This window comes from Podarcis pityusensis (assembly GCF_964106645.2).
Source record: "Podarcis pityusensis genome assembly, chromosome: 4".
NCBI classification, from domain to species: domain Eukaryota; kingdom Metazoa; phylum Chordata; class Lepidosauria; order Squamata; family Lacertidae; genus Podarcis; species Podarcis pityusensis.
Window position 1 is genome coordinate 27378710 of NC_138027.1, and position 15000 is coordinate 27393709.

General features: G+C 43.0%; 1 protein-coding gene across 1 annotated transcript in view; it reads left to right on the forward strand.

The window, feature by feature from the left end:
* The first annotated feature begins 412 nt into the window (after positions 1 to 412).
* The window catches only part of FRY (FRY microtubule binding protein), a 188967-nt gene continuing 174379 nt past the window's right edge, over positions 413 to 15000 (forward strand). Inside the window, exon 1 of the mRNA XM_081004032.1 lies at positions 413 to 735. The gene's annotated coding sequence lies outside the window, so the exon portion shown is untranslated. The remainder of the gene's footprint in view (positions 736 to 15000) is intronic.

A 15000-nucleotide genomic window follows, 5' to 3' on the forward strand; every position in this document is an offset into this window, starting at 1 on the left:
TGCTCTGAAACAAACGCAAAAACAGGGGCGTACTAAAATTCACCCCAGAGATACAGGTGGTCAGTGTGACACTAGGCAGAATGCGCAGCAGCTGCCCTCTTTGTCAGATTCAGACCAATCACTAATTTTCAGATACCTCGCTGGGTTGTTGCAAATATAAAATGGGGTTATGATGTGTGCTTGTGTGAGCGAGATTATAGAGAAGGGTGGAATTGCAAATAATAAATTGCAATGAAGTCTCCCCCGCACCCAATGCAAATGCCGATTGTAAGCTGCTCGGGGCAGGAGGCGCCTTCTGATTACCCTTATAAAAATTGATGACGCAAGAGTAACGACCGGGAATGGTGGAGCCAGCCTCCTCCTTTGTTCTTTCCCTTTCAACTTCGGAGCGCGCGCGCGTGGCTCGCAGGCTCCCCATCGAATCCGCGCGCAAAGAGCGAGCGAAAGCAGCAGGCCGCACTCCTGCCCTCCTTTCTCCGCCGCTGCCTCTCGGAGCCCCTCTTCATGAAAGGGCAGCAGGTGAGAGGCGAGGCGGCGCCAGGCGGTGTGGGGGGCGGGCCCTGCCGGCGCAGCGTCGGGAGAGTGAGGGGCGGGCTCCTCTTGACAGAAGGGAGGGAAGCAGAAGAAGAAGAAAAAGAAGAGCCACCGGCTGCTGCCGCCGCCGCCGCCTCCTCCTCCTCCTCCTCCTCCACCTCCACCGCCACCTCCGGCAGCCCCGGCGGAGGCGAGGATACGGTGAGTCCAGGGAAGGAATGGGCTCCACACGAGGAGGCTCGAGCCCACTGCTTCCCTCTCTCTTTTTTTAATGGGGAGCCGCGCCTCGGAAGGGGTGAGGGTCCCTCAGCACCTCCCCAGAGGTTGGTCTCCGTTTGCATTTGGAGCCCTGGAGAAAGTTTCCCGAGTAGGGAAGGGAGTTAGGAGTTATCCTCATTGCACCCATCATCTTCCCTCCTCTAAATTCAGGCGAGGTTTCCAGGTGTGGAGTTTTTTTGGGGTTCTTTTAACATCCCCTTCTTCCCTCAGCATCCCCCCCTCGAGGTCCTTCCAAGGATCACCCACTCTCTGCTCCCTTCCCGCTTCGCCACGATGACTTCCCCCATAGGAGCCAACTCCTAGGGGCGGAGGAGGTCTTCGCCCCCCCCCCAGTAAAATATTTGAGCCCCCCCCCCCAAAGTTGATGGACACTGCCATTCAAATAGTGTGTGTGCACTGTGTCATGTGATCGATTATGCAGGGCGGGGCTTACCTGGTCCCCCACCCCAATATTTTATTCAAGTTGGCACTCCTGACTTCCCCTTTCCAGTACCCTAGAGAGCTGCTAAATCTCCCACTCCACTAAGACCTCTTCACTGACTGAAGGACTTGTCTCCCTCTTGTCCTCTCCTCACTGTCTCCTCTCTCCTTTCTCTGCCCCTTGGATTGTACCCATCCTTCTGTGAGAGCAGGATTTGCCACAAGAACAGCAAAAGATGTTTCTCCTCATCCAGTGGGAGGCGTAGCGCCCCTTCCTCTTCCTTTTTTCTCCCCTTTGAAGGAAACTGGGGGTGCCTTAAGAGCTGCTCCTCTCTTCAGGAATTCGTTTATTTGTCCGTCTCAGTATCTAAATGATAACCACTAGGATGGTAATAGATTTGTGGGTTGCTGCCCTCTCTGGCCTGAGAAATATCCTGCCTGCCATATGCTCCGTGTGCCAGATAACTTATTTTTGGACACATTTTATAGTTGTGTGCCTTTATAAATAGTTTAATCCATATTTAAGTACAGAAAGGGAAGTGACTTCATCAGCTATTTCTAATGATATTTTAATGCCCATTACTAAATAGGGTAATTTTGATGCTTTCTGTCTAGACTGATGTAGGCTGTGGTCCTAAAGTATATTTGCTTGGAAGTTACACTGAAGTCACTGTAAGTTTTGAAATGTATTTATAGCACAAAAATTGCACAGGGACAATTACTTTGACACTGGAATATTTTGGATCAGGGTGGTACCTTTATGACATGTACAATTTTTTCCCAAATTATTATGTTATTTGAGTTTTTGGCAATATATTTGTAGCACATCAGATGTGTTGTTTTTAAAGGAGTTAAAGATCCGATAGTGGTCTTAATTAAAACCAATAATTTGGAAAAGGGGATGCTACTTAACATCAATGGATGTCACCATTTCATAATATTTGATCCAAGTAAGACCTTGATCTATGGATCAGTAAGTACACTGAAAGCCCTCTTGAAGACTAAGGAGGGACATTTGAAGTGTGTAACATTTGCATGACAGGATCAACCTGTCTTAATACTGTATATTCGGGATGCAGATATACATACTCCTAGGCTAAAAATATATTTACAGTTCCAGTGCAATTAGGACTGGAGGGATTTTATCAGTATAACACTATATTGCAATATTTTTGAACAGTGTAAAGAGCAATACTATTAAATTACATTTTGCATCATGAAAACAAGTGCCTTCTTTGCTTTTGCTAAATTTCAATGTTTGTTATTACACCTGGCTTTCAATACCCATGCCACAAATCAGTATTTCATTTGCCTTTAGATTTTTTTTTAACACATAACATGGGTATCTATGAAGTTAGCAATATTACATTTCAAAAGAAAAGAAAAAAGGATCTCTCTGACTATTGATGCCAACCACACTGTTAGCACAGAAGGATTTTCATTGCATTGTGGGAATACCTACAGTACATTTATTTAGGAAACAGGACGTGATTTGAGAGCCACAACGTGTGGGAGCTTCCATTTGCAGATTAAGAGTTCCCATCCCGGCATAGTTTTGGCATTACCTCCCCAGTCAGCCCACTGCATGTGGTTAGTGTCTTTATAGCAACTTTGTAAGGTGGGTCATACTGTGAACAGAGTTGATGGGGAAGAATGACCTGTTGCAAGGGAGAAAAGGGGCTTTTCTAAGATGACCATATAAATTCAGAGCACAGGTGAGGTTCAAATGGAAGACTTCCTTGTTTTGTAGCTCAATGTTTTGACCACTGTACAAGCTTCTACCTCCAATGATGGAGAAACAGCCTGCCAAGACTCTGCACAAACAGTCTTTGCATGGTGTTTCTCCATCATCATAGGTAGAAGGCACTTATGTCTAACAATGCGATGTACAAAGTCACAGCTGATTTGGCCAAACTTTACTAGTGTTGTATTATGAAATATGATAATACTGTAAAGTAGAAGTCACATGCAAGTTGGCTGGATGAAGTGGAAGTCACAAGAAATGTCCCTGGCTGCATTCTCATATAGTGCTACACACACCTTGCATAGCTGGGAGGTTTATTTTGGCAGCTTTCACTGCATCTCTGTTTGTTGCACTGTTTCTACCTGGTGCTTTTTTTATCACCAGGGTTTTTTTATTTAAAGAAACTCCCGTTAGTTTTAAAAAGCCAGCTTCCAGGAGTTCCAGGCACTTACTCAGGGTTCGTGCTTCCTTTTGGAAATGAGGCGCAGTGGAGACTGGGATGTCTTTAGGACATATGGTTTATTTGCACATACACAGTATTACAACCTGAGTCTGTGATGGAGGGAATCAGTGTCAACACCCCAAAAGGGCCTCATTTCTTCCGTAGCCGCAGCCTTGGTGCTTTATTTCTAGGTCACATTACTGCCCCAAAACTCTACTTCAAACTCTGGCTTTGCCTGTTGAGGGAGGGGCCCCCACCAATTTATCATCTTGCACCAAGCCCTTGACCCTTTCTTCTCTTAATGACTCAGGCAATCACCTCAACACAGGAAGTTAGTCTGTCTTACATTTTGACACATGCTGGGTGTTATGTACTGAAGTTCTCACCCTGGGCCAGCAGGGGGATACTGTAGATAGTTATGCAAATGAAGGATCAAAAATGACGTTCAGTGATTGGATAGTTTGTATGCAAATGAAGGATCGAAAGTGATGTTCAGTGATTGGCTAGTTTTAGAAAATGGCAACAGTTAGTTCTGTTCCAGCTTACAAATAAAGAGCTGCTTTGGAAGAATCGCTGTGTCGTCTGATATGTTCGCCCACAACTTAACACTGGGTCTAGGGATTACAGGTGTCTAGCACCCACAAACTCCTAACAATATGGTTTGAAGTTGGCTTGGTTTCGTGTGACATGTAAATCCACTGTATATCCTCCGGTTTCAATATTCCTGAGAGTCACATCTTTTAGAGGTAAGACACAGACTGAGCAAGTGCAAGTGGCAAAGGTAAACTTCTTTTTTACCTACTGTTTCCACTCATAAATGAAAATGAGCTAATTCACAGAGTGTTTGGAACATAGGATGCTTCCATGTACTGAGTCAGACCACTGGTCACATCTTTCTCTATACTGTTGTTGTAGATAATATTCAGCATTAAGAAAAATATGTAAAATTGGAGTCAGTCAAAACCATCTTTTCAGTCACATAGTGTACTGCTTTGTGAAAATATACTGTGTGCCTTTAAAATATATTAATGGCTTGCAGGCCAGGCAGTCTTTTGCGCGCAGATGGTGTCTCTGTACGAAATAATTCATAAACAATCCATACTGGGATTGTGATGAACTGATACAGTGAACAGTAGTAGGGACATTAAAAAAATTATATCAGACACACAATCTTTTTCACTTGCTATCCAATGCCACCTACAGATTAATCTTCAAATCACGTATAAGGCGACTATTTTTCTCCAGTTGAAGGGTTCATATTTATATAGATTAAACAGGAAATGAAATTGATACATGGAAAGATAAATAATAGAACTTGACAATAGTCCTAAATCCCTTAGAAAAGTAATACAAATTAGAAAATAAATATTGAGAGCTGGTGACATTCAGACTCCTCTTCTTAAATATACAGTGGTACCTCGGGTTACATGTGCTTCAGGTTACATATGCTTCAGGTTACACACTCCGCTAACCAAGAAATATTACCTTGGGTTAAGAACTTTGCTTCAGGATGAGAACAGAAATTGTGCTCCGGCGGTGTGGCAGCAGCAGGAGGCCACCATTAGCTAAAGTGGTGCTTCAGGTTAAGAACAGAACTCCAGAATGAATTAAGTACTTAACCCGAGGTACCACTGTATATTTTTGGGGCATTTTGACATGCTACTTCCCCCACCCCGTCAAGGATTGGCATCCATGGGATCAGTTTCCATTTCACATGTAAAATAATCTTGTAGCAATTCTGGGTGTGTGTCGATCTAGCTGCCCCTCTCTAGATTGTTGCCACTGTAATTATGTTAGACAGACATGAACAACAACTCTGGACTAGTGCATGGTTACTGAGTGAGATGACACAAAACTGACACTAGAATGACATCATTTTTGGCATTTCTGTCAGCTTGAAAATCTGTATGTCATGTCACCCTCTCCTAAACACAATCTGTAGCCAAGGTTTGTCCTGTGACGGCGACTTCTTCTTTTTCATCTTCTTCCGACTCATGGTTTCTTTGGGAGAGCTAAACCATATGCACAGGTCCAGATGACATGCAATTTAACCTAGAGCTTGTGCACTTGCGCGCTTCTGCAAAGCCATGACTTTGTGCAACATGTAGGTGAAGCCATAAAGGGGTGTGTGCAGTGCATCTCAGCATGCACTGCACATATGCACATTTTCCTTCGCCATGTGTCTTATGAGGTAGGCTACCTCATGCAAATCTATGATGTGACTGCATTCAGAATACTGCATCCAGTTCTGGTCAGCTCACCTCAAAACGGCCATTGTAGTGTTTATCCCTACATAGTTCCATTCTTATTTCAGACATCGTGATATACTGATATATCACAATGTTTAGCTGTTGAGATATTTCCCAGCCCTAATTGTAGGGTTTGGAAAGGTTAAAAACAAAAAAATGGCAACCAAAATGTTCAAGGGGTTGAAGTGACTCCCCTGTGAAGAAATGTTGCAGTTTGGGACTTTAGGGAAAAGACAAGGAAGAAGTGGTGACATGATAGAAGTTTATAAAATTCTGCATGACATAACACCAGAATCCATGGACAGCCAGTGAAGCTGAGTGTTGGAAGATTCAGGACAGATAAAGTAAAGTGCTTCTTCACGCGGCACATAGTTAAACTATGGAACTCACTTCCACAGCAGGCAGTGTTGGCCACCAACCTGGGTAGTTTTAGAAGAGGACTGGACAATTTTTTGGAGGAAATGGCCCTTTTCAGGCCACCACACTTAAAACATAGTTAAGGAACAGTCTGTGTTTGCACATAACACTAAGACATAGTTAAAACGAGTAAAATAGACTTAATATTTTAGAGCTGAACTGGTTTCAGATTAGGCCCTGTGAGCACTGATCATAATAAAAGAAATGGTTTGAGCCAATATTTGAACGCCTTAAAATATCCCGGACAATACATCTGCAGTAGATGCTTTGTGGTCTGGAGATAGCTTTGCCCCATGTTCTCATCTTTCTTATTTATTAAAAATAGAACCTACTCTCTCTTTCAGGTTTTGGGAGTCTTTTGCTGATAAATGCACCATGTTTGCGGCAGTTTCTGTCATACTGGAAGACAAGTCTGTTTCTGATCCATTAGGTAGTTATGATTCTGTAATCTTTAATTCTTGTTTATTGTCTTGGGTATTGGAGTAATATATTCCTAGCATGCCAAGGTATGTTTATTTTGATGTGCCTGAAGTTGTTTTTCAAAATATTGCTTTCTCTCATTTTTTGGTCTTGCCAACAACTCCTGCTTGCCTAAGTGTGAAGAAAGAAAGACCTCACTCTAGCTAACTGAAATCTAGTTGGTTAAAGGGCTTATCCCCATGCACATTTAAACAACAGTATGCCTGTATTCTTTAGAGGACCTAGCCAAATTAAGCTGCATTCAAATACTGGCATTTGCCTAGTGATTATGTGGTGATATGGTGCCACATCAAGTAATGCAACAGTTGAAGCTAATGTTAGTTTGCAGAGTTCACTTACTTAAGATAAGGAAGTGAAATGTGATGTTGTCATGGTGACCTGCCTATAAGGGAGCACAAGAAGAACTAAGCTTCTGAATAATTGATAGGTTCGTAAGATTAGGAATGATTTACATGCTGTTCTCTTTTGATGTTCATGCATACTTCAGACATAATCAGGCAAGTAAGCAAGCAAGCAATTCTTGCGACTAGCTCACCAAAGCTACCATGGCTGATCAGTGTACAGTATACTGCATTCTTAAACGTAGATATAGATTACAAAGTAACACAGTTGCCCCAACCCAACTCTGTGTATGTAGCAGCCAGGGGATCTGATTAAGTTTATGGGTAGCGAGGAAGGGGGCAGCCTAAATGCCTCTACCACGGAAAGCTTGGAGGAAGCTAGGCAAGAACTTTTTCATCTTTCTTAACAAGAAACTCCACCCGGATACAGCTAAGTACAGGACTACATAGTGACTGAACTACGTCATTACGCTATCTTCTCAGCAGCCTTCTGTTCTTGCCATGTCCTGAGCAGCTGATCGGAGTGTCTAATCAAGCGGGGATGCACATTTTTTTGGTGAATCAGGTAATTTTGCACAAATAGCAGCAGTTTATGGGCTCTATTGCCCATGCAGCTATGGCTGCCCATTACCCTTACATCGATTAGAGTGATCATGTTAAAAGCCACAGATTTGCACATACTTATTTTATACGTAACTTCACTGCAATATATAGTTGTACTTCTTGTTTCTGGTGTAAATGTATTTCTAAAAGGGTTCAAAATTGTCTTCCTTCTAAATGGCTTCCTTACTGGTCTGGTATCAGGTGGGTCACTCAGGACCTGGAGCTAGTAATTTATTTAACGGTTGCAGCTTGATGGGTTGTTTCATAGGGCTGGAAAGATTTATTGTGTGTTCCTTTGGATAGGTAGTATTCAAAGGCATTGCTTATTGCCATTTTGGAGAAGCTAACCCATCATTTAAAGACTTTCAGAGGCCAGGCAGACCCAGAGGATTTTGCTGCAATTTGGTGGAAGTTTATTTCACACATGAAGAAACGACGGTTTTTAGGGCCTGCTCAGGACATTTTGCCGCTTGAGGCAAAACCCCCAGCATAGCCTTGCTGCGTCCACTGCCACCTCCTGCTCCTCACCACCAGGCGCTTGCCACTTGCTGCCACCAGGTACCTAATGCCTGCAGCTCGCCACGTGTTTCCAGGTGCTTACAGTCTCCTTATGCTCCACCACTGTGGTGGATGTGCCACCGCCCACCTGCTGGCACCAGTGTATCAGGGCTTCTTCTTGCGATGGTGGAGTAGGAGGAGCAAACATTGTTAGAAACTGAGATAGGAAAGCTGGGAGCTAAACGGCACCTTAAACCTAGGTTAAGGGCACAACAATGGAATGCCTAGGCACACTTTTTTTATAACAAGAATACAAAGCTGAAAATGAATTAACTTCAGCTGAAATCTTATATTCATTTTTCACATGGTCTAGTCCTAATTTGAAGACTGCAAAAAAACCCACAAAGCCATGCTGGAAGTGGGGAGGCAGAAAAAGGTCCTCCTTTCCTTCCAATCTGCAGTTTTAATCTGAAATCGTAGGCCCAGTACTGTGCCCAGAGCTCAGAAACAGCTTGTGCTAATGAAATCCCTTGTCGCAAAACGTGCCTAGAACAATGGGAGTTTTGAACACTGGGCGCAACGGTGGGCATGACTGCAATGGCAGAGGAGCAGGCGGAGGCACCTGGCACTGGCAAGCACCCAGCAACGAGTGTGTCAGGGAATTGCTAAACACTGGAGAGGGGTGGCTGGATACTGATGAGTAAGCACCAGAATAAGGTGGGTTGGAGACTGACTTGGAAGAAGGGATCAGTGAACTAGGGCAACCTGTAAGAACCAGGAGTTGAGACTCAGAGGCAAGAGAAGCTGCAGGATTGGAGAGTGAAGAAACAGGTGCAGGAGGAGAGAGAGATCCGTCAGGCTGATGTAGAGTCAGGGGCTTCTACACCTCCTCTTCCTGCCCTCTCCTGCACCATTGTCTCCCAGGACCAGGAGAAGAATGAAGAAGGGTGAGCAGAAGCTGCAGCAACAGGGTAGGGAAGATATATATGCTGAGGTCGGGGGCAGGTCCTCTTTGTTGCTGCAACTGCCTCATTGGGTGCATGCCAAGGGGAACCTGAAAGGTGTAGGACTGATGGACAGCCAGGATTTTTGTTGGGGAGGCAGGATTTTTGTTGGGGGGCTCAGAACCAACGTGTTTGGTCAGTTAAGTATTTCCATTGTTTTACTTGATCTGGGCAGGGGACAGCTGCCCTCCCTAGCTATGCCCATAGAGAGACGTGCCTTTTCCTGTTGTCAAAGGGTACCTTTGACAGTAAAGAGTTAATTCCTCACTCTGGGCAGTCTTTGACTGACAGCCCTCTGACAGAGGACTCAATGGAGGTGAGCACCCAGGAGGGGCTCAGTGGTGGTGCTTAGGGGGTGTGAAGTGGCCTTGCTGCCCTGAGACAACTGCCTGACCACATCTCATGGGCCGGCCCTGACTGTTTTGGACTTTCATTCCATCTAAGTATGAGTTTATTTGGTAGAATTTGTAACCGTCTGCTCATTGTCCCTTTGATCCTTGTCTGTTAGTTCAGTGGATTCTGTCAGTATTATTAAATGTATTGGAAGGAATTTGTTATGAGGTTGTTGTTTTTGGTCACTCTCTTGAATGTATGTTTGCCATCTTTCTGAATTCTATAATTTTATTGTCTTTTAAAATAAAACAACAATAAAAGAAAGAAAAAGTGACAACTAGATTTCTTTGAAAAGACATGTTAGGTTTCATTAAAATCTGTTTAAACACGCATTCAGCTTGAATAGCTACTATTGAAACAATGTGGGCAGGGGTGATTGTCTAATGGGTTTTGTATTTGAATATGAATAATGTCACAGGACCAATATAGTACTCTCTCTGCTTTTCATATTCTCAAGAGATCACTATTTTTAGCAGATTTTCTGTGGAAAAAATAATGATCTTTATTTTTGAAAGCCTGACTTGTTTTATGTTGCTCTCTGTTATTTTAGAACATACCTTGCTAAAAAAAGGCTTGAAACAAAATGTACCCAAAAGAAATAATGTACTTTATAAGCTCACACAAAAGCCATTTGTAGGCACTGCAACTGCAAAAGGGTGTGATGATATTTACCAGGCTTGGACCACCTTGATATCTATGGAAGAAAGTGCTGTAAAGCTACTGGGAATGCCAAGCATAATATTTTGGTGAATTAGTATTCCAGGTTTTTTTAAAAAAAGTTTCCTATATTCAGAAGGCACCAGTGAAATGATATAAACAATAGAAAATACATAAATGATTTCATAACCTGGAGACTGCCGAGTGCCATTCACTCGGAACTAGGAACATGGTGAAGCAATCCATTCATTGCAGGCTGAACTGCAATGTGAAGCAAGTCAGCCCACATCTCACTATGGTTAATGTTAGTTTGTATTTCCATAGGCCTTGTCCACAGTCAAGCATTAATTAGCTGTTAATCCACTTTACGCACCGTTCACATTGGACCAGAGTAGTTCACACCTGTGCATATTTGAATCTGAATATGAGGAGCAACTTTGGTCTTTACTGTTCATACCAGCACATGTTCCCATTTGTGTTTGTCACTGCCGATTAAATACCAACCGAGTGTGCGGACAGATACCTTGTTTTTTAACCACCCAAGAAGTGTGCAAGAGCACACAGCCAGGCAACAAGTTCAGAGCATAAACATTTGCAATTATCTGGTTTTGTGCAAATCTGAGGGATCAAACGATATAGGCACCATCTGCACTATACATTTAAATCATATTATACTATTTTAAAGAGACATGGCTTCCTGCAAAGAATCCTGGGAACTGTAGTATGTGAAAGGTGCTGAGAAATGTTAGTAGACTCCCTATTCCCCTCACAGAGCTACAATTCTATCCCTCTTCCTGGGAACTCTGGAATTGTAGCTCTCTGATGGGGAATAAGGGTCTCCTAACAACTCTCAGTGCTCTTAACCAAACCACAGTTCCCAGGATTCTTTGGAGGAAGCTGTGACTGTTTAAACTGGTATGATATTGCTCTAAATGTACAGAGCAAATACAGTGGTACCTTGGTTTTCAAACGTTTTGGAAATCGAACGGTCTTCCGGAACGGATTACCTACGTTCGAAAACCAAGGTACCACTGTATATGTATAAGGCCATGTTCCTCTGTTCAAGAGCTCATCAGAAATAGCTATGAGCATGGACAGAAAAGAATGGAAAGCAATAGTAAATTCTCAGCACACACACTTTTCAGATTGCTGAGCTGTATGTGGTGTAGAAATTTCTAATATGTTTTCCTTGTGTGGCCTTCTAGATTTGCGCAAATCTGAGGGATCAAAAGAATGTGTGTATGCTGGAAATAGTTACAAGCACAGCCGGAAAAGAAATGAAAGCATTAAGGAAAGAGTGGGAGTGGACAGGGGAATAGCAAAAAGGTGACTATTGATCCACCCACTCAAAAAAACACTGAAACAAATTGCCTGCAAGTCCGAGTGAAGCAGTTTGGAACAAAAAATTTCTCCAATTAATTTGATTCTAACCATGTCAGGAAAACCTGAATCTACATGGGGAAAGCATCAATATTGGTGCCGTTTGAGCATAATGTCATCTGGATGATACAAATTAAATGGGAATGCAAACAACTTGCACAGTTCTCTGGGGTGGACAAGCCCTTAAACAGAGCTCTAGAATTAATATGTATACACTAGTTTATGTACGTAAAGCATGAACATTTGTGTTTTAAAAATAACCCATCTGGCTGGGAGAATGTGAGAAACACACACACACACACACACACACACACACACACACACACACAATATCTATGCCCCCCCCCCCCACCTCAGCTTCTGCTTCTTATATTCATTTTGTGGTGGAAAAACATTGCGGCTTCTCTGGTTTATTCTCCATCCTTTCTGTTACTAAGCAGTTGAGTGGTGCTGCTTGAGTTGTTAGGTTCACAGGCTGCCACAGCTGCGACCAATACATTAACCAGCTAAATAGTGCAGGAAATTATTTCTAGCACAACTGATGAGGAGAGTATTTATGTGGATGCAGGAGATGCATGATCAGGATCTCCTTTGTTGTTTACTTCAAAGCAGTTGTGTGGGGATTCTAACGTCACTGAAAAAGCAATGATACAGAGGCAAGTGTATGAGTTTTTCACCCCTTTCCATTTTCCAGGTTAATACCTCTTTCTCTCTGAAGCTGCTTTGCGCTCCACGGAGGACCTCACCTTCCTCCGCCTCCATTGAGCCAGTTGGGAAATGCCATAGGGTGAAAAGGTTTAACCTCATCCCACCAGTCCCACTTCCCTAATCAAGTTAGCAACCTCCCACAGACAGTTGTAACTAAAGAAAAAGAATGCCAGGAACTTTGGCCACACTTCGTGTTTAGTTTTGTCCCTGAGGCTGCTGTCTAGTATGTAGATCTTTCCATGTATCTATTGCAGAATATGCATTTACTCTTCTGTTTAGATGTGAGGGTTTTCCTCATAAGAGAATGTGCCCTGCTAATTCACTGAGTTTTAAAAATTTGCTTGTACATATTATGGATTTTTTTTTAAAAAAAAATCTTGACTGGATGGACTTGGATCATAGTGTAAGGTTGCCCTATTTCAAAAAGCGAAAATCCGGACAGAAAGGTTGTTTAGCTTTTTTTGGCAAAGTTGTTGAGCTTTTTCTTGGCAAAATCTAGGGGGAGGGGAATGAAGTTTTTGAGCTATTTTTAAGGGAAATCACAAAAAATGACACTACCAACATGCGTTGCCATACGCCTGTATTTTCCTGGACGTTTCAGCGATTCCCGCCCTTTCACTGTTTCCGATGGCTGATTGCCAGCTATGTCCGGGAAATTCGGGATGTATGGCAACCCTAAGCTAGTGCCTATTAGGACCAGTAGGGCTGAATACAGGGTGACCAACAGCAGGTGTAGCCCGAGCCAATGACAGGTGAAATCAATTCTAGTTCCGCCTCCATCCTTCTCCCTGCAGAATTCTACAAGGGCAGCACTAAAACTAAAGTCGGGGTGGGGGGTGATGTGACAGCTAGTGATGCTCCTGAACTGCCTATAAGAAGGCCAGCAGATGAGGGCTGACTGTAGGCAGACTGATGTTGGTGGGGTGGTACCTCATTTACTCTAACAGACCTGCCTCCACTGGTCTTGAACCAGGAAAACCCAAGTTCAAATTCCCACTCAGCTATTGAAGCTCATTGAATGGCCTTGGCAAATCACTAGTTCTCAACTCTACTTGGTTGGGTTGTCATGAAGAGAAATTTCAGGAAAGTGGTCCACAAGGGACCACAAGAGTCATCTCATCCAAACACCTTAGTACTTCCGGGTTGGCGCCATCGCCGAATGGCGGACTCCCTCCGAGCTCCGGAGGGAGTCTGCTCGGCAGGGGCTGGGTCCTACCGCACCGGCGATGCGGGGACCCTTAAAAACCACGGCCACGAGGGTCGTGGACATGGAGACTCGGCTGGCACCGCTAGCGCCCTCCCGACTCGTGAAGGAGCCTTTTTAAAGGCTAAGGATCGGGTGCCGGGGAGAAGCGTGGTGCTTTGAGTCCTCTGCTATCCCTGCCGAGCGCAGCCGCATGCCATCCGGCGGAGAGCGCTGACTTCTTCTATTGAAAATTCGGACTTTTAGACAACAACCCGTGAGTAATTTGGAAACTGGGTTTAAAAGGAGGAAAAAAAGAATTTCTTTTTGAATTGGATACGAGCGGGGGGGGATCCAAAAAGGAAGTCAGTCCCCCCCCCTATTGTAAACCTTTCAAGACAAGGACGGGGCAACCAAGGTCCAAAAAGATTTGCATTGCTGATAAAAACTAAGAATTTCACGATGGGGAATTATAAGAACTGTGCTGGAGGATGAACTGAGGGAGAAGAAACCTAACCCCCCCCCCCTGGGAACCGGGGTGATTGAAGAGAGAGCCTGGTGAAAAGAGTCGGAGATTTTGACAGCTGTCAAAGTAGCTGTCAAAGTCGGAAAGCAGAGAGGATTTTATTATGAGAACTTTGCTGGCTAAATTTGTTACAATTTGCTACAATTTGTTAAAACTTGGATACAAAATGGCGAAAATATGGATAACAATCGGACTTTTGGACTAGAGAAGACAAAGTTATAACAATCCCCCTAGAGGAGTTTCGGGACATTACAAAGATGGTCGTAAGTGAAAAAAACACCATTGGAATTTTACAGGACTGGTTATCTTCTGGGAAAGCTGCGAAACGGAAACAATATTTTGTCTACAGGGTGTTCAGCTAAAGGAGACAATAGAATTTTCTATTGAAGAAAGGAAGGGACTGAACGCAAGTTTTTGTTCCTGAATAATAATAATCCCTGCAGACTTACTAAGCTTCTGAATTAGAACGTTTCAGCAGCGGAACAAGAGGAAACTGGACTACAATTTGGAAAGAACAATGGGGGGTGTTTTATTATAGATCTGAAGTTAAGTGTTCTAAAAATGATTATGAAAGGGAAAAAAAAAAAAAAAGAAAAGAAAAAACCAGCAAGGAGTTGGGGGAAATAGGTGATTTATGGATTGTAAGAATCCCAGGCGGATAACATGGTTTGGTGGTCAGGGGGAAATTAAACCGGGGACAGGGGGGGAGAACTATAATCCAAAGGCTTGTTAACTTCTTTTTTTTTTGAACTAGCTTTGTCTTATCTATTATACTCTTTATTTCTTATTTCTGATACTTTTATTATGTGGGGAGTTTTTATTATTAAAAAAAGGGAAATTGTGGAATGAAAATGGGGTGGGCCTTGGGAAAGAAATTTTTTGTGTTTTATTAAGGGTATTGATGTGGAGTGCAGAAATTTTAAATTCGAATAATGGTTTAACAAATTAAGTTTTTAATTAGAACTGAGAGCTTGTGGAGCCAACAATATGAAAAAGGAATATGGTAGGGGTGGGGGAAGGGGGGAGTCCCAGAAAGCGGATATATGAAAATAAGGCTATGAACGTATGTAAATTCTTGCTTTCTGTATTTTCTTTTTTTTTTTGAAAATTTTAATAAATATTATTTAAAAAAAAAAAAACAA